The 26,190-nt window shown below is 35.4% G+C and overlaps 1 long non-coding RNA gene across 1 annotated transcript; it reads right to left on the bottom strand.

Moving 5' to 3' along the window:
- Positions 1 to 315: 315 nt before the first annotated feature.
- Positions 316 to 26,182, bottom strand: LOC121733828. Its single transcript, XR_006036618.1, has 3 exons — positions 26,171 to 26,182; positions 17,749 to 17,756; positions 316 to 485 (listed from the first exon to the last, which is right to left on the bottom strand). It is a non-coding gene; the product is annotated as an uncharacterized LOC121733828 (long non-coding RNA).
- Positions 26,183 to 26,190: the final 8 nt, after the last annotated feature.

Raw genomic sequence — 26,190 nt, 5'->3', positions numbered from 1 at the left:
TAATATACGACAGCTGAGATGTATCACGTGGGCTTCGGCCTGACCGAGCATAACACCTCGCTCGGTCGGAAGATCTTCCTTTGGCCACCATGCATTATTCCCACAATACTACTGAAAAGTATATTTGTTTATTTTTACAGAATTAATAGAACATTTTAGCAACCCTAGTGGATTTCCTCTTCAGATCTTCACTTCCTTTATCTCATTGAAACTTCAACTCGGCAGGGCCGGACCGTGAGCTTAAGGGTCCCTGGTCTGATACTACTTAGGGCTACAACATTTTAACTGTCAGTTCGTAGTCCCAACACCAATTGTATAATAAACCTTGACCGTAGGATTCTCAGGGATACCAACAAAAAATTAATAAAATTATGAATTATTTCGCATTATCGTCTATTTTTGACTTGACGTAGCTGGGCTGTGGAGGCCCTTGAACTCATGGGGCCCTGGGCTTAAGCCCAAATAGCCATATGGTAGATCCGGCCCTGCAACTCGGCGGTGATATAGAACTCGTTACGACATTTATTAGTTATAATGAATTACTCATTGGTTAACATGTGCTCGCTACTTAAGATTTAGAAACCAGACGTCACGTCAATCAATTGAAGATCCCTCTAACATTAAGCATATGCTACGAGCGTGAATAAGTACATTAATAAATGGCCCTACTACACGTTACATTTTGGATCGAGTTCTTATTCTCGATGAAAAATGAAATTTACAAAACGAATGTAAAATGAAATAAAAAAAATTATATCATTTTTTGCAGTTTTATGAAAAGTAAATCTTAACATACTTTAGTAAACACACGTTATAACTGATATCTGTTTGTTAGATAAGTAAAGTTAGATTTACTACCTGTAAAAGCAATACATCAAACTTAGGTGGTATACTGTTTGATACCAAACATCGAATAATAATAATTATGACAACGACAGCAACAAGCGATGATTTAATGGCCGGTTTATATTTTTCTTAATAATTGTAATAAGATAAGATAAAATTTATTTCTCAGTACAATACAATATAGAGCTATTTAACAGTAGATACATTCTTGTCCTTAGTAATTAAGTACATTCCCAAATATTATATTGTACGAGTCTGGTGCCCAAGCTAGGCTGGGCCTGTGTTTCAGGTCACCAGGCTCCTCAAACAATAATGCTTTTGTACATTTTGTCAACTCGAACGCAATTTGATAAATATTAATTCGACTTTCCACAGTAGGGGTATATAACATTAGGTGGTTGTATTGTCGCGACCTATTTATCAAAGTCGAATTAGTAGATGACATTGAGGCGCAAAACATATGGCCTATTACCCTGCGGTGAGTGGATCATTATATCGGAATTAGGTGCTAAGTAAATTATACAAATCAAACGCCATGATTAAGGAAGTCACAGTTGGTGCACGAATGTTATATTATGAAGGGTGTGCATGTTCCTTTATCGAATTCGAATGACAGTTCTTAACTGCAAAGAAACGGACAGGTTTCAATATCTGTCAAATTCGTCGGGTCTCGCTAGGATTATGAACGGATTGTGCCTCGCGCTGGCTGATATAATTTATTTTTAAATATTTAAAATAAAGATTTCAAAATTGGATTCTGACAATTTTAATCGCATGTGCCAAAACACAAACTACAATACGACCAAAGAGGAACACGTCCATCGAATATGTCATATTTTTAAATTCGTAGGTAACAAGTTAACAACCCTAGCGACGATTTTCATCATAATACGTCAAATTTAAAAATTTCAACATCAGTTCTAAGTCGGCACACTCTATTATTCTGTCTACTCTGGCTTTGTCCACACTGTGCCTTTTTTGTTCATCAAGGGCATGCGTTATAGCGCAATAGCTTTGTCCACACTGTGCCTTTTTTTGTTCATCAAGGCATGCGTTATAGCGCAGTCAACATCGCACGTGAGGCATGCCCGCGACGCTATGACACTTTTCTTTCCAACGCGGGTGGATTTTGTCGCATTCAATTATTGAATATGCCAAACGTAAGTTGAATAAAAAGATGATGACGAAAATTGAAGATGAAATTGCGTAGTGTGATATTAGTGATCGAAGGTGGACATAGCTAATAGTCCTATAGTTTTGAGAACATGTGGAGTTTGTCGAAGAATCCTTTCTTGTTTCCTACGTTTCGGTTGCTTTTCAACCGTCGTGGTTACGAATAGTTTTAGGTGACAAATGTCCTACTACTTAGCCGAAGATTCTTTAATAATATTTGTGTTCTGACTTCCGATCTATGCATGGCCTAAAACTACTGCTCTGCGACAAATTAATGATGAACCTCTTTTAATTTGTAATTTACCAGCAGTGACGTCTCTTCAAGTGAATAGTTTAATTTTATAGTTCTACTCATCTGAATAAATTAATGTTTTAAATACGTTATTACTACTATCATAGTATATTACCTTTAACATACTTCGAAATGTAAACAAGATATAATAGCGTTTAAAATTGACGATTAAAGGACATACATTAAATGCGGTTATGACTTAAACAACATGACCATGAGATTCCCGGGAGACCGATAAAAATGTCAGAGCTAAATATTTAAAACCGATATTCTTTTTGCAAATGATTTAGTAAAGGTCAAAATCAGATTTATGCTTCTTCTGGGACCAGCCATCGGACGATTTATAGGATGTAGCGAATTTGATAATCACCGTTTTACGTTTTATCAATATTTACATAATTTATTAAGTGTTTGATTACAAATATTATAATGTAGTTTAAATGTGAACATAGTGTTGGGGTTATATTTTGTCTAATGTTTCCTCAAAATATTGGATAAGATTATATTTAAGTTATTGTATCATTCGAGAAAATCAATAGTAGTTATTTATTGACGATTAGATGGCCCCGTAAAGTTGGTATTATTTTCTTCCTAATATAAATCTTTCCTGGATTTCCACGAATATTTCAAAAATAAAATTAGCCAAATCGGTTCAGCCGTTATAATAGCTCCCACGCCGGTTTCGGTGACGGTGGCCGGTTTCATTGAAACCAGGCCAGCTACGCAGGAGTAATTTTATAGTGCTCAAGTGTGTGCGCAGTACACAAGAGCACTCTCTATTCTTTTACTCTCATAACCCAGTGGGATGGCAGACCGACATGACTAGCGAGAGATCAGGCGCAGAACCGACTTTTTACATGCCCATCTGACGCATGGATCATCTTACTTGTCAGACAATCAGGTGATCAGCCTGCATTATCCTAACCAAACTTGGAAATAACATGTTTCCAACGCGGGAATCGAACCCACGACCTCCGAGTCAAGAGCCGAGCTCTGAACCACTGGACCACGGAGGCGTTATTTAAGTTATTGCAAAATATTTAAAATATTGTAACATAAATTCAAGTGAAAGATAACTTACCAATTTATCGTATCAAACTGATAACAGAACACGGGTGGCGTATTCCGAATAAATTACGCCAGAAAAAAGCCTGATACGCGAGAAAAAAAACTGATATGACAGAAAAAACGCCGATACGACAGAAAAAACCGCAGATACGACAGAAAAAAATACTACCAGATATGATACCTTTAATGTGCAAATCTTAAAGGATAATCTACATGCCTTATTATGGTAGCGGGCTCGGGGAGTATCGTGCGCGGTGTATCAACCCGCAATTTACAATCGGACCTCACACTGCAAATGTATTCGCAATTTAATTTTAATCTATTTAATAATAAACTCGCTGGTGGTATTCCAGTTGTGATAATTTACCATGTAGGTAGGAAAGTCCACTAAAGATTATGTCGAATATAGAATATAAACTATTAAAATGTTCAACGTATACCTCGTAAAAAGCTGTGACAGAAAGACATGAACAAGTAAAGTTCACAAATACTCGAAATATTCATAGGATTTTTTTCTATAGTCCTATAAGATATCCAATATTTCCCACACTGCATCCTTAAACTTTGCCTTAGTCTTAATAGCTATCATTAGTATCCTGCAATACTTTACAAATTTATTTTTATTTATTTAAATACTTCATGCAAACTACAGAGGAGGGCTTGTGGCATACTCATAAAGTTAATATACATAGCGGAATAGAGCAACAATCTCGAGCTGTCAAACGAAACCGAAATTGGTTTCATCTGTGCGTAAAAATATGTGTAGGTACGTATACACTTACACAAGCATGATTGAACATCATTTCTATGAGATTAAATTGTCAACGTGCGGCACGTGCCGACTGGACGTCAAAAAAAGAGTGCTGCTGTCATATTGTATCACACGTCTCTTTTTACCACGCAGTGTTACTGATAGTGACATCTCTCTTGCTCAGGCCTTTGTTTCTCTATTCCGCTAGGTATATTTACTTTATGGGCGTACTTTATATCTGGGGTTTCGTTGATTGGCCTTCAAAACAAAAACCAATCATCGACGCTGTCAAATAGATCTTGTCAAAGCCTCAGAAACCGAGCATAAGTTATCAGAATTTGCCATAAACAGACATGATGTATGGTAAATAGGCTGTTGCTTCGTATATTAGCGACTGCTCAATAAATTCCCGACGAGCATAATTGGAAACGCTTCGTATTGATAGAACCCGATGTGGCCTGTCAGGGCTAACTTCATAAATTAAGACATGAGCAGATGAAGTGGGTAACTAATAATTTGAAAACTAACTTTTTTTTTTTAATAAATAAGTGGATTCTATATTAGCTAGATAATGAAGTAGGTAAGTTACAAGGGTTGTAAAAACTATAAATTATAATGGAAAAAAAAACGTGTCGGACTCGCGCACGTAGAGTTCCGTACCAGAAATATCATAGATCAAAATTAGGCCAAGAATTGTGTTTTTTATTTTTTATTTATTTATTTACACTTTATTGCACACAAAACCATTAAAAAGTAACATAATATTAGAAAGACGACACAACAGGTACTGCTTATCTCTAAAAGAAATTTCTTCCAGCAGTCCTAACTAGAGAAATTTGAACAGAAACATCAGATAGGGCGTGCACAGATAATAATTAATATTGATGAACAATTTAAATTACTGTAACATTTTAAAATACAATAATTATACTATACTATTATACTACAATACTTAGATACTAATAATACTATTCTATAATTTATTACATACTATATCGACATAATATTATATACCAATTATAAATATTTAAACATTATATGGATACTGTATACTATATGTATATTTAATAATAATCTTAACTGGATTCAGTATTGAGGTAGTGTTCCTTCAAGCGTCTTTTAAAGACAGTGATTGTGGGACTATCACGAATGGTGTGGGGAAGGGAATTCCATAATCTAACTGCATACTTTGGTAAAGGAGTAGGAGAAGAAGTTGGAGCGATGGGAGGGGAGGGAAAGATTTGTTCTCACATTAGGCCTACAAGGAATGTCTAAGGGTCGAGAAAAGTTAAAGCGATCCACGAGGTAAGAGGGAGAGAAAGGGTTATAAAGGATATTGTAAAGGAGGGATAGGATATGGATATTTCGCCGAAGGCGAATCGGGAGCCACTTTAACTGTGACCGAAGAGCTGATACGTGATCATATTTTTTTAAACCAAAGATAAAACGAATGCACTGGTTTTGCAAACGTTCTAACTTCGTTAGCAACTCTTCGGTAACATCCAAGTAACAGGAGTCAGCATAATCGAGGATAGGGAGAATGAGTGACTGGACTAGGGAGATTTTAGTTTTTAAGGGTAAAAAGTTCTGAAGGCGCCTAAGCATGTGTAATGAGTGGAATACTTTTCTACTTACCTCGTTGACTTGCGGTTGTATGGAAGTCCGCCTTAAATTTGAATTTTATTTAAATATTATTATTTATTATTAAAGTACACACACATCTAAGGCCTTTGAATGTTATTATTGATATCGAGCAAAAAAATATTTTTATTTTAGTAAGTATTTGTTGTTATAGCGGCAATAGATATACACAATTCTTGAGTTACAGCCTAGAGACAGACAGATAGGCAGACAGACAGACGGACAGACAACGAAGTCTTAGTAAATTGGTTCCGTTTTTACCTTTTGGGTACGGAACCCTAAAAAGTAACTCCTTCTACTAATTTCACAATGAATTTTATACAATTGCAACACACCTGCAGCTCTTCTGATGTTACGAGTTTTCATGGGCGACGGTAGTTGGTTTCCATCAGGTGACCCGTTTGCTCGTTTGCCCCCTACGTTTATATAAAGAAATCAACTCTATACTCTACATTCATAGTACACACTCTTAAGTATTTCAATCACTTTGTTTTGTTACTCGACCCTTTGTAAGTGGCACATCTATACGTATAAAATTGGAGTGTCTGTTTGTAATATTGAAAGAACCGTCTTTTACTACATGCATATGAATGTACATACGGGACATATACCAAAATAGCACTTTTTACAATTTTTGTCTGTCTGTATGACTGTCTGTTTCTTCCGGCTTATCTCTGAAACGGCTGGGGCAATTTTAACGGGACTTTTTTTGGCAGATAGCGAATATAATAAGGAGTAACTCAGGCTACCTTTTAACCGACTTTCAATAAAGGAGGAGGACATATTTTTACTTTTTTTATTTTTTAACTATGTATTTTAAATTTTGTTGACGCGGACGAAGTCGCGGGTAACAGCTAGTATTAAAATATTTATAATTTAAATACTCGTTCTTAAGAGGATGTCGATCGCGACCTTCGCAATAAAGATACAAAAAAAAAGAAATAAAAATGCCGGAAATGAGACAAGCGAGGAGCTGTTTATTATTTACCGAACGGATATCAAATAGCAAGTATCCTGTTGTGATAAAATACCGACATTAATTGCATATAAAGTCATCTCACAAAAAATGATTTTGTCTTTTTTTTATGAAATAAGACGGCAAACGAGCAAACGGGCCACCTGATGGAAATCAACTTCCGTCGCCCATGGACACTCGCAGCATCAGAAGAGCTGCAGGTACGTTGCCGGCCTTTTAAGAGGGAATAGGGTAATAGGGGAGGGTAAGGGAGGGTAGGGAAGGGAATAGAGGAGGGTAGGGAAGGAAATAGGAGGGGGTCGCGATGCGATAGCGAATTATATTTTGTTTTTACCTGTATGTCATGTGATACAACAATTTTATAATTTCAATCTAATATAACCCAGTTTATGATGTTTTGTAAAAAGAATAGAAACTCTGACAGTTTTGCGGACAAACTGACAGATTTCCTTTGTTAATCAGCTATCATTTTGTCTAATTTACTGTTAGAATAAACCTTTCTATGGTAACCATGCTAAGCCTGCAGGCATAAATAATAATGAGTGAAAATTTTCTTCTCAAACTATAATATATAAAAACTACACTGAAAACATCAACTACTCATGAATAACCATAGAAGTAGTTCCTCACAAAACTTTATTGGAGACACAGAATTAGTTTACGAGAAATTGAACCAGTACAGTGTCACGCGATAATATTTAAATGCTGATCTACATAATTTATAGATCCCTCTGTGACAGGACTAGGAGTAATAATATTGAATGCTATTTTTATATTATTGTAACTTTATAAGTAAGTAAGTCTTTATTCTTTTTAATAATATGTGCATGGGCGTACCGGGGGGGGCAGGGGGGGCTGCTGCCCCCCCCCCCCCCCCCTGGATCATGTTGACGTTCCTACTAAGTATATTATCTAGTACTTTTATCTATAAAAATTAAAAATTAAGAACGAATTTTTGCCATTTGTTTGCAATACAATATTTTTACAACAAAAAATTATTAATTTTTTATTCTTTATAAACACCTAGCTTATGAAAAATCTGATTTGCCCCCCGCCCTGGCCCAGAACCTGGGTGATTTGCCCCCCCCCTGGCACCAGAACCTGGGTAATTTGCCCCCCCCTGGCCCAGAACCTGGGTACGCCCATGAATATGTGTAACTGATAATTGTGTGGTACTTTTAATATATTTTGATTCAGGTTCTGAAGACGTCTTCTGTTCTCTTTTTCTGTTCTCTTTGTCTTTATGTATTCTTTATTTCTTTCACTTTTATTATTTATTTAGTTCCCTATGTTGTACTGAATCATTCACATTGATGGCTTGCATAACTTTAACTTTTGTATTGAAGATGTTATTCATGTATATTGATTTTGTTAATTATTTGTAAAATGCCGACCACTTAAAGGCAATTGATAAAATGCCTGATAAATAATTGACGTATAAATCGTCAGATAATCGCGTGTCTAAAATCAGATAGTAATATTAACTAAGACTTTATTCTACCTACATTGCGTGAGATCTTCGCATACTTAAGCAGCTATTTATAGTGAATCCGTAGTCCGTACTAATATTATAGCGAAAGTGTGTCTTTCTGTTGGTTTGTTATTGATCCACACCTAAGCCGCTGAAGTAAGTCAGTAGTACTTTTAATAAGGTACCTCAAACACTTTAATGAACAACGATATTGTTGGTTTTTTTTTATGAAATAAGGCGGCAAACGAGCAAACGGGAATGAATGATGGAAAGCAACTTACGTCGCCCATGGACACTCGCAGCATCAGAAGAGCTGCAGGTGCGTTGCCGGCCTTTTACGAGGGAATAGGGCAATAGGGGAGGGTAGAGATTGGAAGGGTAGGGATATAGGGTAGGGCATTCATGGGCCTCCGGTAAACTCACTCACTCGGCGAAACACAGCGCAAGCGCTGTTTCACGCCGGTTTTCTGTGAGAACGTGGTATTTCTCCGGTCGAGCCGGCCCGTTCGTTCTCCCACGTATAAACTCTTAGCTACTCACCCAAACTTATTTTTATTTAAAAAGTAAAAATAACTGTCTAAAACTGTTTTTGTTATCTGTAGTAGAAGTACTTAACATTAAATACTATACTCAGTTACCATAAAATTGATAGCAGCAAAACCACAGTTACTAAATACGTCGGTAACTCACTAAACGATAGTATGTTTGATACCAATATGCCGAAAAATTCAGTTAGAAAGCTTTATCGCGAAAGCACTAAATCACCAAAATAAAATTTATTAGGTCCAATATAGATAAGGTTGGTAATATTGGACCATTATTAATAGGTGTTTCGATACGATCTGCTTGAATTAGGCATAAAGCGATTTTCTCAGAAATGTACTTATCATAATATAATATCTAGCGGATAGACCATCACTAATATCATCATTATTAGCACGATCCTAACAGCTCATATTACCAATTATTATATTATTATATTTGACGGTCATTTGTACCCTAACTACGATTTCATCATCAAAAAATGACATGGTATAATTTTATTATTATCTGCGAGACCTGAGGGCTGAGTGTGAAGCATACGAGCCAGCGTCCCTGGGACTCAAACTTTCTCCATACCGAATTTCATCTAATTTGGTTCAGCGATTTAATCATAAAGGTGACAGACAAAAACAAATTCGTATTTCTAAATACACAGAATAGCAATTCTTCATGAGTTAATGTAATCTTCAAGAAATGCAAATTCCACAAAAGTAACAGACTTAATCGTGACTAGATTGAAAAAGCTTATGACCTTAGCCGTGAAGTAGACAAAGGCGCATGTAGTCACTCGATGTCTACCGTCTTGCCAGACTCTTCAGTAAGGCATGTTTATTGTCTGAAAACAAAGACGACGGTTCAAGGCTTAGTGACAGCGTCTAGAAGGCAGCGATAAGAGCATGGATGTGTTATAAAATCTAGAGAAGATGGAGAAAGTAAATTTATTTTTATGAAGTTTTATACAGAACGCCGCGCCGTGTCTGACTTCGAAAAAGATGGGACAAGGAGATATAATATAAGATAGGTATAGAATTAAGAATGTGAGGGTAGGCATTTTCCCGGAAATAGCATAGATACTTAAAAGAAGCAGTCCAAACATATATATGAAGCGCAAGTAGGAATATAGTAGGTATAATAACCGTTTTTTAATCCACGAGCATTAGCATTCAGTTATTTCACAATATAACCAACATTACTACGGGTGGCTTGCACCAGAGGCGTGGTTAAAGTTAATGTTATGGTCAAAGTTAACCTCAACTTTGACCACAGAATTTAACAGAAGACGTTGCTGGTCCGACAAGGCTTTAAATGAATGTGAGCGGGGGCGCTGCTGTAAAGGAGAACTGTCAAAAATGGCGTTTTTGTATGATGACAGCGTTAGTTCCTCTTTTCGCCACGTGTATTTAAAGCATTGTCGAGCTTTAAGGTTATGGTTAAATATGGCGTCCATTTTTGACTTTAACCAAAGATTTGACATTTTGCATTGTAGTTAAAGTTACAGTTATAGTTAAAGTAAGTTTGTGCAACCCACCCTAAACTGTTTTATCACATGTTCCAAACTAACAAAGAAGGATGCATACTTGAAATGCGAAATCGATTAAGAATACATTCCTTTTATATTACCAACATTTTAATTAGATAAGTCGCAATATCTATTCTCCGACATCGTTGATAACGATACAACGGCATGCCAATTACCAAGCTAACGTTGTAGAAGCACGTGAATTCGTGTCTAGGAACCGCCCCGGCTTGTGTATGTTTATGAGTGCGACTTATCTATGCACTTCCTCCTGCACGTTTTGTTTGATCATATTTATCGCGTTTCGCTCCCGGTCGCATTACTCAGAGCATCTCATTAGGATCCAGAATGTTCTAATCTAAACTGATCGTCTTGTTAGTTGTATCTGCAATCTGCAAAGCTGATGTGTTGATACCCGTAGCTTCTTTGACTCTGTTTATTTTAGGTTCCAGGTTTCTATCTAGGACGAATAGTCGATTGTTGTATGAGCATCATCTACTATTAACATAGCTATTATTGAGGTGAATAACTGGTAAATACAATATCAAGTACCTATTTAGTTGTATTTTATATTACTAGCTAATGACAGTTTCGGAAATATTCAAAGTGGTAATTTTTTAGTTGGTATTTTAACAGTTCTTTTTAATATCTCACAGGATAATATATCCTAAAACCAGATAACTTTTACAACCGTCTCTACGTTTAATAGATCATAAGAATTTCAACCCTAAATGAGTCACTGAGTGAAAGCAAACATCCTAGCTATGTTTTACCACTCGCCTGTAATAAAACATAAAATTATAATAGACAAGTTCACGCTAAAATTTTTATTACTGTGGGTAACTCTACCCTCTTAAAATTGTATTATAAATACCATTAAACTTAAAATCTTTAAAATCTTTTTTGGTAAAAAAGTGGGACCCGTGCGAGTTTCTTACGCCGGTTCTTCTCGCCGAGTTAGTTCCCAAACCGGTGGTAGGCACCGTAGTATAAACATTCTGAAAGCATTTTCTTAAAATCTACTCAGAAATAAAATAATTTTTATTTATTTACTTTAGTCCTAGTTATATAAAGTCTATCTTTGAAGTAAACTAGGTTGAAAGCAAAAACACGAATTCCTACTTAATCTGATACGTTATCAGAAAATTCTATTTCAAAGGCTTCGCCCGACTGAGTTGGCAAAACAAATAAGACGTCAAACATCCTAAATTAGGTTACACTCTGCAACCCCTAATCTATTAAAGTGCCGCACTATCTTCTTTTAACAAATCCAAGTCACCGTATCTTTTGTTTTTTACCGTAACGCGTTACAAGCTACAAATTGAAATGATAAGAGATTCAAGAAGCGAAACACTCAGAAAACGTACATTTATGGGATCACAAATTGAGGCTTTTAATGTCTTTATAAGTGCCGTCTGAGCCCTGCGTTAATGAAATAGTACGGTTTATTGATCTACCTGTAGTGACACGAATCCGACCACGTCTAACCCAGCATTATGTTTTTTCTTTAAAATTATTCTCTGTCCTCCTCCAACGTGTTGTTATTGTTTGAGTGGAAAGGGACGGGAGATGCATTAGGTCGTTTCATTTGGAAAGGCGACCCCCGTCATTTGATAAGCCGTTGATGTATTTTTTAGGATTAATCCATTAGACTGTCATCTTATTTTTTTCACTATTACCATCATCTGCGTGTGGTTGAGATTTCGGAAATACTTTAACTTACACGAGCACTTACTTAGAGAAAAACTTATTTACTTAGTAAATTTTACTTAAAATGCGAACTATACTCAATCATTTGTAGACAACTTAATACAAATTATTGGCTTGGGATTTTAGTTTAAAAATACTAGGATGCCAAAAACAGATTTCCTGTGCTATATTGTAAACAACCAACATTTGGGTATTTTACTTTAGGTTCAGTGCCGTAAATAGGGCGGTGCCACCCGTGCCCAGGCACAGGGCGTAGACTCTGGGGGGTGCAAGAATGACCAGACCAGGCAGACTCTTATAAGCTTCTGCTTTTTGGAAGCCAGTTAAAAAACAAGGGTACAGTTATAAGCTCGCACAGGGGGCCTATTATGAGCTCTTAAATCCATTCACTTTACGTCCTTATACAGTCAGTATAAGGACGAAAAGTGAATGGATTTAAGAGCTCATAATAGGCCCCCAGGGCGCAAAAAAGGCTTTTTACGGCACTGTTTAGGTTTTATAAATGTGTGAACAAAAATAAAAATTACATTTTTCATCTCTTGTAAATCACATACAGCATTCACTAAAACAATGACAATCAACTTTTCACTTCCACAATCAGACAGCATTTCCATAATTTTATCAGAATTTATTTCGGGATCAACAAGCTGTCGCCACCCGCATTCCAGACAATTGATACAATCATCACCAATGAGATTTTGGGGTGTGTAAAACAGGATAATTGCATTGGCCACCGACGAAATTATTGTTATAGTCACTATTCAATGATAATTTTATTTTGGAACTGCGGGCTTAGGTACTTAGGTACTTAGTAATAACTTACTTTATCACATTACTCTAGAATTGGTTCGTTAAGAGCTTGGGGTGAAAGCTGTTTCGGCGATCAAACGAAAGTATATTCGCTCGTTAAGTTAGATGTCTAGAAAATTATTAGAATACTCAGCTTTTTGTTAGGCACTAGTTAGAAAGACCAAGAATCCGAACGTTAATTTGCAAAAAGATGGTAGATGTTTTGTCGGATACATCTCATAGTACTGATTGCCAGCTCAATTAAGAAGTCGGGTAGGAAAATCTGACGGCAAAAACAGTGTGACTCGTACAGGAAACTCGTATTCTTATTATATGTAGCTCATTGATCGGACAAAAAGTAAAAAGCCCCTGTTTCTAATAAAACCATAATCCGCCTTCAAGCTGAAGTTTCACACATGGCCTCAATAAGACCCGTCTGTTGGACGCCAAACTGTGGCGCCTTGGACAATACTCCAATAAAAAGGTGTTGTCTTTAACAATTCTATCGTCTAGAACAGGAAGTATTTAGGAAACAAAGGTTTAGGATTATGCTAAACCTTTTTACCTGCAGGTAATTATGGTTAATTAGTCTAAAAGAATAATGGCTGTGTGTGGTCTAGGATCATCCCGTCTGGTGTCTGCTTCTTATCTGGGTTTCTTTTGTCAGTTGTTATCTATTCACTTGGCACGTGTAGAAAATGTGTAAAATAGAAATAGTAACAACACAGTTCGGAATTTTCTATTGAAATGAATATAGAGATAGAGACATTGAATGATTATGTTTCAATTAACTTTAATAACTTTATAAAGAGTTTAACTGAATACGTATGGAGTTTATAAAAATTTTCATTAAATTAAAGTAAAGTAGTCATTACACATAATCTCTGAATGCGGCCGTTAGTCTTGCTGCCCCAAAATATGTTCTGCCACTTTTTAACTAAAAAGTCAGCTATAAAATTTAAAAAAATCATGAAAAACGATAAAATTCTTCATTACATTATCCAGATATACTTATAATATGAAAGTGTTATAACTTATAAGGCTAACCTAATATGCATGCCGTGGGTGCATTTCTGGTGTTTGGCCTGCGGGCGCGAAGTGCACCTTGCGTGGACGCTTACGTCGCATCATGTTCACATTATAAACGATTTCCTTTTTTGCTGCACGTCAAAATATTGCTACTTTATTATATGACTAGTATCGTTATTACAAGCAATTTCAATTCATATTGACCCCATGCCAAGCAAACTAAAAATATTAATGGAAATAGGTATTTTAATTCACGCTTAAACTAAATTACTGATTCCTGGCAAAGAAAAGTGACTCACGAGGAAGGAAAGAAGTACCTAAGTATTTATTGCTTTAAAATGTACGATTTCAATGAAATATTTTTTTTTTATGAAATTAGGGGGCAAACGAGCAAACGGGTCACCTGATGGAAAGCAACTTCCGTCGCCCATGGACACTCGCAGCATCAGAAGAGCTGCAAGTGCGTTTCCGGCCTTTTAAGAGGGAATAGGGTAATAGGGGAGGGTAGGGAAGGGAATAGTTGAGGGTAGGGAAGGGAATAGGGTAGGGGTTAGGGGATTGGGCCTCCGGTAAACTCACTCACTCGGCGACTCGGCGAAACACAGCGCAAGCGCTGTTTCACGCCGGTTTTCTGTGAGAACGTGGTATTTATCCGGTCGAGCCGGCCCATTCGTGCCGAAGCATGGCTCTCCCACGTATATATATCTGTATACTTACGTCCAAACTAGTTCTAATTCTCTGAGAATCTATAAAAAAAATCGCATCGTATCCTACTTAATTTTAGTGCTTTCAATTTAATAAACTACAGTCGTATTCTCTGATTACGAAAAATATGTTAATTCGGCGCTCGCGTAGGCAATATGACCTACTAAGTGATTGGATTCTGGAGGCAGACCGTGTTTTGAATTTGAACAAAATACACACCCGACCCAATGTTTACGAATTGCTTGAAGTTTTGTTCTAGCGAATACTTGTGTTTGTACATGTACTGAATATGTAACTACAGTACACCTTGTAGTATCATAAAGCTTATTCTGAGTACCATATTCAGGGACTTTTGTTACTTCTGAATCAGCTGGTTATGCAAATCTTTAATTTAGTTAATATGCATACGCACTGCAGTAAATTATTTAAGTACTACTTTTTTCAACCTTTCTTGAATTTCCTAGATTATGGAAGAAGAAGAAAAAAAATTGTTAAACATATTTTTTATTTTTTAAGCTATGTTAAATGTGATTATGAGCAAAATAATAGACCTCTATTTTATGTTAAGTTCACTGTTCAACCAACCGTCAGTTAAGTTCAATTATATTAATTAAATTAAGTAAAAACTTGGAAAATGTTTCTAATAACCACTTAAGATGCAAAATATTACCAAAATGAACGCCTTTCTTCACAATATGGCGCAAGAAATTTCCATCTTTTATGAAATATTACTGATTACATAAACGGCCATTCCGAGAAATCCAATTTTAATTAAAAATAAGAAAATTGTAATTAATAAATTGTGTCTCGACGGTATGAGATGAACAAATTATTTTGGACTTTTGAATAAATTGTTTAACCTGGTTATTGTGGGGATTATGATAATCCGAATTATTTTGTTCTTTTTTCATAATGTAAGGCTTAGAAGTTAATATTTAGTGAATTCGGGAAGCCCATAAATGGATAACAGCAGTCTGAAATGATGAGCAGCAATTGAAAAGTATAAAAGGATACGTCATATTATAGTCATACTAGCTATTTGACCGAGCTTTGCTCGGTATTCGATGAAAATGATATTTTCTAAAAATGATTCCTACCTAGATCGATTTATCGCCCCCGAAACCCCCTATATACTAAATATATATATACAAGAATTGCTCGTTTAAAGATATAAGATTATGATGGAGCTGTATAAAAATAACAAACACAATATTTATACCAATAACCAGTATAGTTATTTATTATTATTATTAACAGCCGTTAGTGTCCCACTGCTGGGAAAAGGTCTTCCCTGCCTCTGAATCAGACACGTGGAATAACCAGTATACCTAGTTATAATATTTTTTTTCGATACTGTAATATATTCTATGACTCAATAATAACTTGTTGACATAATAAAATCGCATCGATATTTATACTTCACCATTAATTTAAATTTTAATTGACTCAAAACATCTCAATTTCCGAACGCCCCCGGCCTTTATATTGGTTCCACTGCGGGTCTAAAATTTAAGGGCTTGTATAGACAAACGACTTTGAAAAAAAATTTTAGACCACGATAAACAAAGCAAAATGATTTATTTTACTTTGAAAATATAATAAATATCCAAATAATAAACAAAATAATTGAAATTTTGCTGTTGCAGAACCTTTTGTGGGCATTAATATTTTGCCGGTTATCAAGATGCGTTAATAGCCTATGAAAACTAAATAAATAATTATGAGGTAGGGCCTGACAAAGTATTTCCCACGAGTAAGGTACTTATACGATCTTTCTGGACACTCTTTCTTTGTTAACTAATAAGGGTGCCTTGCACCCACTAACTTTAACTATAACTTTAACTTTAACTATAACTATAACTACAGTGTGAAATGCCTAATCTCTGGTTAAGGACGCCATATTTAACTTTAACCATAACCGCTCATACATTTTTTCGTGAAAATTTACTGTGTTGTTATAAGAAATATTTTTTCTGACAATTTTTACGGATAATGAAATTTTTTATAAGTACTCTCAATCCCGTTACCTGTAGCTTGAATAAAAAAAAATAAACGCAACAGACATCTGTCAATTTCCCCGGTCAAAGTTAAGGTTAAAGTCAAAGCTAAATTTAGCCTTAACTATAACCATAACTTTAACCTAGGCGTGGTTAAAGTTAAAGTTATGGTTATGGTTAAATATGGCGTCATTTAGCTTTAACTTGAACGTTAACTTTAACCGGTGGTGATATTTAACATTAACCAAAGATTTGGCATTTTGCACTTTAGCCATAGTTAAAGTTAATGTTACAGTTATAGTTAAAGTTAGTTAGTGCAACCCAACCTAAGTGGTTTACACAGCCAGTCTTTGTACAGCGTATATAAAATTACAATTTGCATATTTCACTTTAAGTGATCAGCATCTGAGCACCAAGAAAAGAGTAAGTACTGAAATTAATAATTTATTCGAGTGAAATATCACTCTCATCGGCGATGTCCAAATTAATTTTGAGTGAACTGCATTCACTCGAATGAACCATGTGCCAAGCACCAAGCAAAGAGTACTGAAATTAAACATTCATTCGAGTGAAAAATCACTCTTATCAGCAGTTTTCAAATTATGTAATTTTTAGTGAATATTCACTCGAATGAATGTGGACCTTTAGGACGAGCGTGTGCCCTTCCTAAAGGAATTTATTGGATGTCATCGGCGAGCCGTGATTTAAGGGCCCGCCACGCTCTGACCCTATTTAGATTATCCAATCTAACGTACAACATCCCTTTCAGCTGGGCCCAACAGATGATTTGTATTTTTGTAAATAAGATAAGTGGTTATCATCATCATGGCGAAAAAGTTATGGAATACCGATTTTCAGACTAACGCCATGTTATAATTATTATTATCTCGCTCAATGTAATTTTTGAGCATTGAGGTTGATGCAAGTGGAGGAAGTCTCGAGGAAAAAAAGGAAAAACTAACGATTCAAGCGTAAGGGTTGGTTTAGATTGCAACTGACATAATGTTGTAGGCTTCTAGCGCATGACCAGATTTTTTTAATAAAAAAAAAAAGATTTTTTTTTCTAAAAATTGGGGATGAAAATAATTGATGACATGACTGTGAAAACAATATCATCTACGAAAATATATGAAGTACTGCCTCGTGTCATCGTTGTGACATCAACTACATTTGAGTCTGCGACGTATGAGACAAAAAAAAAACAAGCTTCGATCGATATTTTTATGACTCCATTGAATGACCTGGTCATCTACGTATCACTTTCCTCGTAATATAAATCTTCCCTGGATTTCCACGAATATTTCAAGGCACAAAATAGCCAAATTGGTACAGCCATTTTCAAAAGTGAGACTAGCAAAATTTAAAGTTCAGTTTTTGTTCATATTGATTACTAGTTGACGCCAGCAACTCCGTTGCGCCAAAATAAAAAATATCCTTTCTCGCTTCCCGGGATTCAAATTATTTTCATACCTTTCAGCAAAATCAGTTCAGCGGTTTGGGCGTGAAGAGGTAACAGACAGACAGACACACTTTCGCATTTATTATATTAGAGTATAGATTTTATGAATCCAAAACAATCAAATACATATTGTGTTTGTGACAATCTGTGTTATTATTTTAAAACTGTTGCTACAAATAAACTAAAAATACCTAATAGGCACTTTCGTTACTGTTATTTTATTGACAACTATAATAACTCGTTCGTAATTGTGAAACGTTTGAAAAATACGCGTTTTATTTTTAACTGAATTTTTAAAATAAAATAGCACAACATCATAGCTAAATTATTAATTTTAATATACCTTATACCTATATTATATTAAAATTAATTTATTGGTTAATTAGTTCATATTGGTAATTTATAACTGACACTATTCCATATATCTAACAGAAACATCAGAAATTACGAATTCAAAAACGTTACTGTCCCTCTAAAATGAAAGAGATAAAATGTGATTGTACTTTTTTACTACGCGAACTTTATTACTGAAAAGAAAGGTCTAGAAATATCCGCATCAGAAATGTATGAGAAAGTACTTTAAAAGTTTCACGAAAGATGTAGCCACAGATAAAAGCAAAATAGACATGCCAATTTAAGTTCTCGCAGTGAAGCTTCTGTAGCGGCGTTAAGCACTTTTTTGGGATGGGGGAAAAAAAAACAATTTAAGTGGTGCCAGGACAAGTGACCTTATTAGTTCATAATGGAGGAATAGAAGATCGACGGCGCACCGTAGGAGAGAAAGTCTTTTATTTCTACAGCACGCCGAAAATGCAAGCTTATTATATTATGGTCTTTGGTTTTCACTTCTTTTTTTTTATGAAATAAGGGGGCAAACGAGCAAACGGGTCACCTGATGGAAAGCAGCTTCCGTCGCCCACACTCGCAAGTCGTAGCATCAGAAGAGCTGCAGGTGCGTTGCCGGCCTTTTAAGAGGGAATAGGGTAATAGGGGAGGGTAGGAATGGGAAGGGAAGGGAATAGGGGAGGATAGGGAAGGGAATTGGGCCTCCGGTAAACTCACTCACTCGGCGAAACACAGCGCAAGCGCTGTTTCACGCCGGTTTTCTGTGAGAACGTGGTATTTCTCCGGTCGAGCCGGCCCATTCGTGCCGAAGCATGGCTCTCCCACGTATAATACTTCTGCGGCACTTCCGGAGTGGAATCTGCTGCTTATTTCCTTAATAATTTAGCTTTCGAATTACAATTATGTCATATTATTTTGACCATCATAATTGAAACTCATCACCGCAAAAGATTTGTTTTATATATTTACTTATGTTCCGCTGTGTATGGTGAAATTTCTGGTCCTTTCAAAGATCTTTGGATATTTCTCGAGGCCTTAACTCGTGATATATTTTACTTTTTTGCATGCTCTTTTATGCTTTAGCAGTAGCCACCAGAGGACATTTTGCTGTGCTATCCAATAAATTGTGTTCTTGTTTCTTATATAAATACAAAAAGGGAACATGTTGGAACAGTTTGATTTTAGAATAGCCCTGTGGGGATGAATTTAGAACAGAGTTGGGTATTATGATTCTCTTATAGAGCGGAAAAGTGACCTGAATTAAATATTAAATGCTCACAATTGTTGTTTTTTTTTACATTTGGTCAGTGTTTAAAAAATCATAATATTTGTTTTTTCAAGTTTTTTTAAAAGTTTAGGTTTGAATTTGATTTTTACCAGCTTTTAATGCATCAATTTTTCAAATTTCAAATTCAAAATTGTGTACCTATCTCTGTAATCAAATAGACTAATTTGCGAGTTGTTACTTATTTATTTACAATATTGATGAGCTGGAATGACCGATCTAAGGCCGGTATAAATAGTCAGTACTCAAGATGCATCTCGGTCTCAAGACACGGTTCAGGCTCTATGATTGGTTGGCAGTCAAAATTTGGACCAGTCATAGAGTCGAACCGCGTCTTGAGACCGAGGTGCATCTTGAGTACTGACTTACCGGCCTAAGTAAACTACACTCTCAGAAAATGTAAGAACAATTCGAATTGCTAGTTTTCGGAAAAAAAAAAATAATTGCCATGGTTTTATATGAATACTGCCATTAGAATTTTAACAAAGAAGTAATAAACTAATTTTATCCATCCTTAGATTCCTTTAAAGACAAACGCAGATACTTTTCTCTCCGGAACTATTGAATCCGTTCGCAATCGTTTAAAATGACAAATGTCGGCGGCAGCTACTTATTTATAGCTCGTTCCTGGTAAACCAGCGATTGGTGTAACGAAAGATTAATCTCCGTTTAACAAATTGTTGGTATTGACCAAGAATTTGTCTTTGATGTGACTGAAATTATACTCATAACGAGAATTAGGTCGCTTTGTTCTATTACTTGAATCCATATATCATATGACTTTTTTCAACGTATTGTTTAGGTGGTTGCTTTTGCCTTGAATTATTGTAACTAAGGGTTTAAAAAAATTTCAGCCGATTTTCAGCCTCGCAGAATAAGCACACAAATTTTTAGGTCAGTCGGTCAAGCCATTTCGTAGGATTTTGGCAACAAGCACCGCGCTTTTGCAATTTGCAGCTTTACTACTAGTGGTAGTAGTCCTTATTTCGTTAATTAGGTAGGTACTCGTAAGCGTATATTTTTTTAAGATTAAAAGTATCCAATATCTTTTCCCGGGACTTATAATATCTCCATGCCAAATTCATGAAATTGGTTTAACTGTTTGAGCGTGAAGAGGTAACAGACAAACAGACAGACAGACACACTTTCGTATTTATATTAGTATATAATATATGGACAAGATCGGCTCGTGTTTTTCTAGCACATGAGAAAAGCCAACAGACAAATGAAACGGATCTTGAATATTTAAAATATTATCTGTTTTCTTATCGTTATGCTAAGTACTCATATACGGTTTCGATCGATAGTTTTACTCCAAATCTAGTAATAACCACCGTGTAGACCGCAAAACTGACAGCTCAAAGCTTCGAGTCGGCTCGATGGAATTAAATATGTCAAATATGTAATTTCCTTCGATTCGGAGTAAAACCTTGTACTATTATCTATTCTGTGGTAAAACTATCGAGCAAAATCGTATGTGAGTACTTAGCATTACAATTTAAATTTAGACTACATATTATTTTACAAATATTTTAGGCTCCCAATAAATCGTGGGATAGTTAATAAAGTTTTGATTTGTAACAGGTAACCGTAATGCAATAAATATAAAAGTTATAACCTCCAGGAGCTCGGCGCGGCCACAAACGGATTATGGCCATTATTACCCACACACCGCCCTAGGGCAAGGACTTTGGTTATTCATTTACTATTAAAGATGCTTTCTTTTTAAAAAACGGCATAGTGTGTGCCATGGTATGGGGTTCCTTATAAAACAGAACAGGGTTTCTTACGTTACGTTTTTAACAGGTTATCTAAAGCAGCAAACAGTAAAAAAACATTTAGAAACCGGGAAGTATTTTATATTCATAAGGGCACGTCGATTGAACGTGTGTAAATGCATTTTACAAGTTACTAAATTTCATATCAGGGAAGTTGATTGATCCATATTGCGGACCTAATATAAAGTTAATATACCTAGCGGAATAAAGAAACAAAGGCCTGAGCAAGCGAGATGTCACTATCAGTAACACTGCGTGGTAAAAAGAGACGGGTGATACATGACAGCAGAACCAATTTTTTCATCTGTTTGACGTCCAGTCGGCACTTATCGGCACGTTGACAATTTAATCTCTTAGCTTGATGCTTGTGTCAGTGTATACGTAAACAAATTTTTACACACAGACGCAAATCAATTTCGGTTCGTTTCGTTCATAACCAGGTTTCGTTTGACAGCTCGAGATTGTTGCTCTATTTCTCTAGGTATAACTTTATGGGACCTACGTAAATTAGTTGGGTTGTGTCACCCAGCCGACAAATGACGACTTACATTAAGTTGACATAATTCGACCAAACGACGTAGGTCCGCTGCCTATGAATCAATTTATTCTATGGTAAATGCTTTATTATGACTTATTCAGATTCCCCATAAATAGCAGTAACATTATTGTTTTATTATCGTAGTTACAACAAACTGCACTTACAGTAAAAATTCCGTGAAGTTGTATCGGTTGCATGTAAAAATGAAATAAGTCGGGTCTCGAGCGTTCGCCGGCGAAGCCTACTTCACTGTTATTAGTTTTATGTGGGTAATTGAAAAAAATGGTAATCGATATTGAAGCTATCTCCCCCAGACAAGTGGATAACGAGCTACCCTTTTATTGGAATAAAAAATGTAGATGGTACTTACTCTGTTTTGGTTTTTACAGTATTGATACAATATAAAACTAACTTTTTATTACAATATTACAAGCGACCCGCCCCGGCGTCGCACGGGTATAAAATACCAATATAGCCACTGAAAAAATGATTAAAATCGATAGCCTATGATCCTTCACGTGGTCTACTTCTTATCTGTGTGAAATAACATAAAAATTTCTCCAGCAGTTCGCGAGCCCTTTCAAATAATTTCCCCCGTTTTTTTCACGTTCTCCTATTAGTCTTAGCGCAATAAAATATAGCATGTAGCCTTCCTCAATAAAAGGGCTATCTAACACTGAAATATTTTTTCAAATCGGACCAGTAGTTCCTGAGATTAGCGCGTTCAAGTTAGCCCTTTCAAATAATTTTCCACATTTTCCTCTACTTCTTCGCTCCTATTAGTCGTAGCGTGATAAAATATAGCCTATATCCTTCCTCTATAAATGGGCTACTTAACACTGATAGAATCATAAAAATCCGTTGCGTACCTAGTTTTAAAGATTAAAGGGAACAAATGGACATGAGGGAAAAAAGCGACTTTGTTTTATAATAATATTTAAGTATACATGAAAATTTTGCGAGTAAACGACTAAAAGTATGATTTGAAATATTAGGGATAGTCCATACAAATATTGTAAGTGCTTTGGTATGAAGATACTTTTAGTCCCGGGAAAGGACATATTAATTATTAAGATACTTTTTATCCCGTAAAAATAAATATTATGCTCCGCGCGATAAACGAATATTATTCACGAAAAATTAATAATTGACTGAGTAAGACACAAACTGTCGAATTTATACTTACAAGTACCTGGATGACCGAGCTTTGCTCGGTATAGCAAACACTCATTGATCTCGTGTTACTTAATAACGCCATCTGCTGGTCGTTAAAACAATTAGTTGCCAACAAAATAGTATTATTATTCGCCAATAGATGTCAGGAAGAGTCATATTTTTCAGTTTATCGATTATCGATAAAATACGAATAAAAAGACATTTTCTGAAAATGATTCCTAGCTAGATCGATTTATCGCCCCCGAAACCCCCTATATACTAAATTTCATGAAAATCGTTGGAACCGATTCCGAGATTCCAAAAAAAAGTAAAAAAAAAAGAAATAACGATTAAGACAATACTGTAGTGCAAATAATTAATGCTTTCATCATTATTTAATCATACAATATGACAGAATTGGCGAAGTCTACCTCGTGTACCATTTTAAACATGTATTTACGGACCCTTTACGACAAAAGTTTTAAACAATTGGCAACTTTGACAGACATTTTGAAACGACAAAAAGGATTAGATATACGCGATTGAACAAACTTTAGCAAAGCCACAAGTATAACCTCGTGCGATTGTCAACCGTATGTCCATGCAACAATATTCATGTTTCGAAAAGGGGTAAGGGTCTTTGTGGTTCAAGAATGGCATTTTTTCAGCTGGTGTCTTGGGAACTAATAAATTTAAGGTCCCTTACTCGGTTTCTTCAACTTTGTAGTTTCAAAATTACATTTCTTTACTCACTCGATATATTCGTGTTTGGGCCGACCCTTATTTTACGGAGATCTTTCCTGTGAAAAAAGACTTTCTACGAAAAGAAAGAATTATTTTTATATGTAACTCTACCTCTAAATGTGCTATCGTTTAAATAAGTAATGCCTGGTTACTGGGTTTTTCATAATACCGATTTAGCTAGTTTTTGATTGTCAAAATTAACCAATTATAACGCTTTTAAAAATCGCAAAAAAGACTACAAACATAGCATATTAAGGTAAATAAAATTATTAAAAAAAAAAAACAAACATGGCATAAGGTAAAAAAAATATCATATAGAGAACCCGCATGAAATGTACATGTATTTTTTTCGACGGCACTTTAAAATCAATAATCCTTAAACTGTCTATTGTGCGGTTAAAGGTTTGTGTAAACAAGGTTTTGTTCAAGTTTTTGCGAGCTATTGAACAACGCACGCCAAATATTTCAAATTTTGTTCGATTCTAAGTTGAGTCGAGTTTTGTGTATACACAAAACATTAAAAAAAAACGCTGTAGCATGGTTGGAAGTACACGCGTCAAATTGTAATAATTTTCCAAATTAATAACGTTATTATTTTATGCATTGTTTACACATATTAAAGGTTCATTGATCCCTGCAATGATTTGATAAATATACGCATAATCTAATTGAAAAATAATTCCTATTGCATTGAATCACAATCCATTTTCCTCTGCAGGCAATAGTATTTTGTTTGCACGGAATAGTGTCTGTTTTTCTTGTGTTTGTGCCTGAAGAAGTCTACAAACAGAACGTGCTTTTCGATAGATGAGTGCCTACTTATATTGACAAGAGCTATGTCTTATATTAGTTCGCCATCGACGTTCAATTCTGGGTAGATCGCGAGCGAGGCCATGATCGGTGCGTTGTCGGAACGGAATAACGCTTCTGCGTTGCTACGACGCACGATAATTCAATATCAGACATTGATATAGCGCGTGATTTATAATCCTACTTTACAATGCTGTATTTTCACCGAAGCTGATTTAAGTTGCGTTACGAGGAATGTCTTTTTAAGATCCAATTGGATTGTATTGATACAATCACTGCGCTGAGCGAGCACAGGCAAATTAAGCTTAGCTTGGCTCTGGTGAAACCGCAGCATAATTCCTATCCGTTCCGTCGTTTCGTCAAGAGATCCCTTCGGACATTGTAACTTAACGATGAGGCATTTCATAAAATAACTAGTTATTTTAGATTTTGAAAACGTCTGAGCGTTCGACTGGTGACGCATCGCAGCGCAACGGAGCTATGTGGCTCCTCTTGGGGAATACATACAATGAATACTGCTTAAGAAATATCGCATCGCATAACATTATATTTTGTTTATTAAGCAAAACGATGAATATTGTGAAATAACTGTAAATATAAATCTATTTAATATATTACATCAATGGCTCATAATGAAATTCTTTGGAAGGCTTCGTTTATGGAGCATGACTCGTATGTAAGACTTATTTGTTGTTTGCTGAACATACACAGCTCTTTCAAGATTTTTTCATAGATACTCAAGAACATGGAGCGTTATTACATTATAATTAATTACTTATTTCCCGTATAATATACAGTTACGCGAAGCGTTTGTTAACTTTTCCAATGCAAATAAGTTGAGAAAAACATAGAAACTGTTTATTTACTTACTAGAAGAATTTGATTGGCTATCATCGAAATATTAAGTATGTAAACACACCATGCCGAAGTTCCGCGGCGGAAGTTCGGCATGATTACGTCAGCCATGTCAAACGCATACAATATAACGCGACTGAATTTCGCCATGGTGTGTAATCGGTGATTTAAAATACATTGCAGGCGGAATCAAGTCGAACATCCGCCGCGGAACTTCGGAATGGTGTGTTTAGACACTAAGTCAGCAACAACAAAAACGTAAGAAATCGGAAATTAGATATATTTAAACGTATAATATTATCTTAGACACCTATTAAATGTTATGGAATTCAGTGGAAATAGTATTTTCTAAAGGAAATTGTAGCAATGGCTAATAACATCTTAAAATAGCCATAAAGAAAGTGAATGCGTGTCAAGTCGTATTTTTAAACGAAGGGAAAACGTAACTACCCTCATTACGTCGGGTACTAAAACTTTATGGACTTTCGTTTCGCATTTGAAAGGTTATAAACACAAAACACATTTTAGCATAAATTATGTGTTGAAATGTAATAAATGTCATAAAATTTTAATTATGTTAAAACTGATTTTATTGTAGTAATTGGATGTAAAAACTTACATTTTGAAAAATTCTTAGAATTACTAGTTAGTTGGCTACTATTACTGATTAAGATGAATTAATTACTTTATAGACACTTAGTACTAACCATTAGT

The sequence above is a fragment of the Aricia agestis genome, chromosome 14 (assembly GCF_905147365.1).
Source record: "Aricia agestis chromosome 14, ilAriAges1.1, whole genome shotgun sequence".
Lineage (NCBI taxonomy): Eukaryota > Metazoa > Arthropoda > Insecta > Lepidoptera > Lycaenidae > Aricia > Aricia agestis.
The sequence above is the reverse complement of the archived record's forward strand: the minus strand, read 5'-3'. Positions and strand labels throughout refer to the sequence as shown.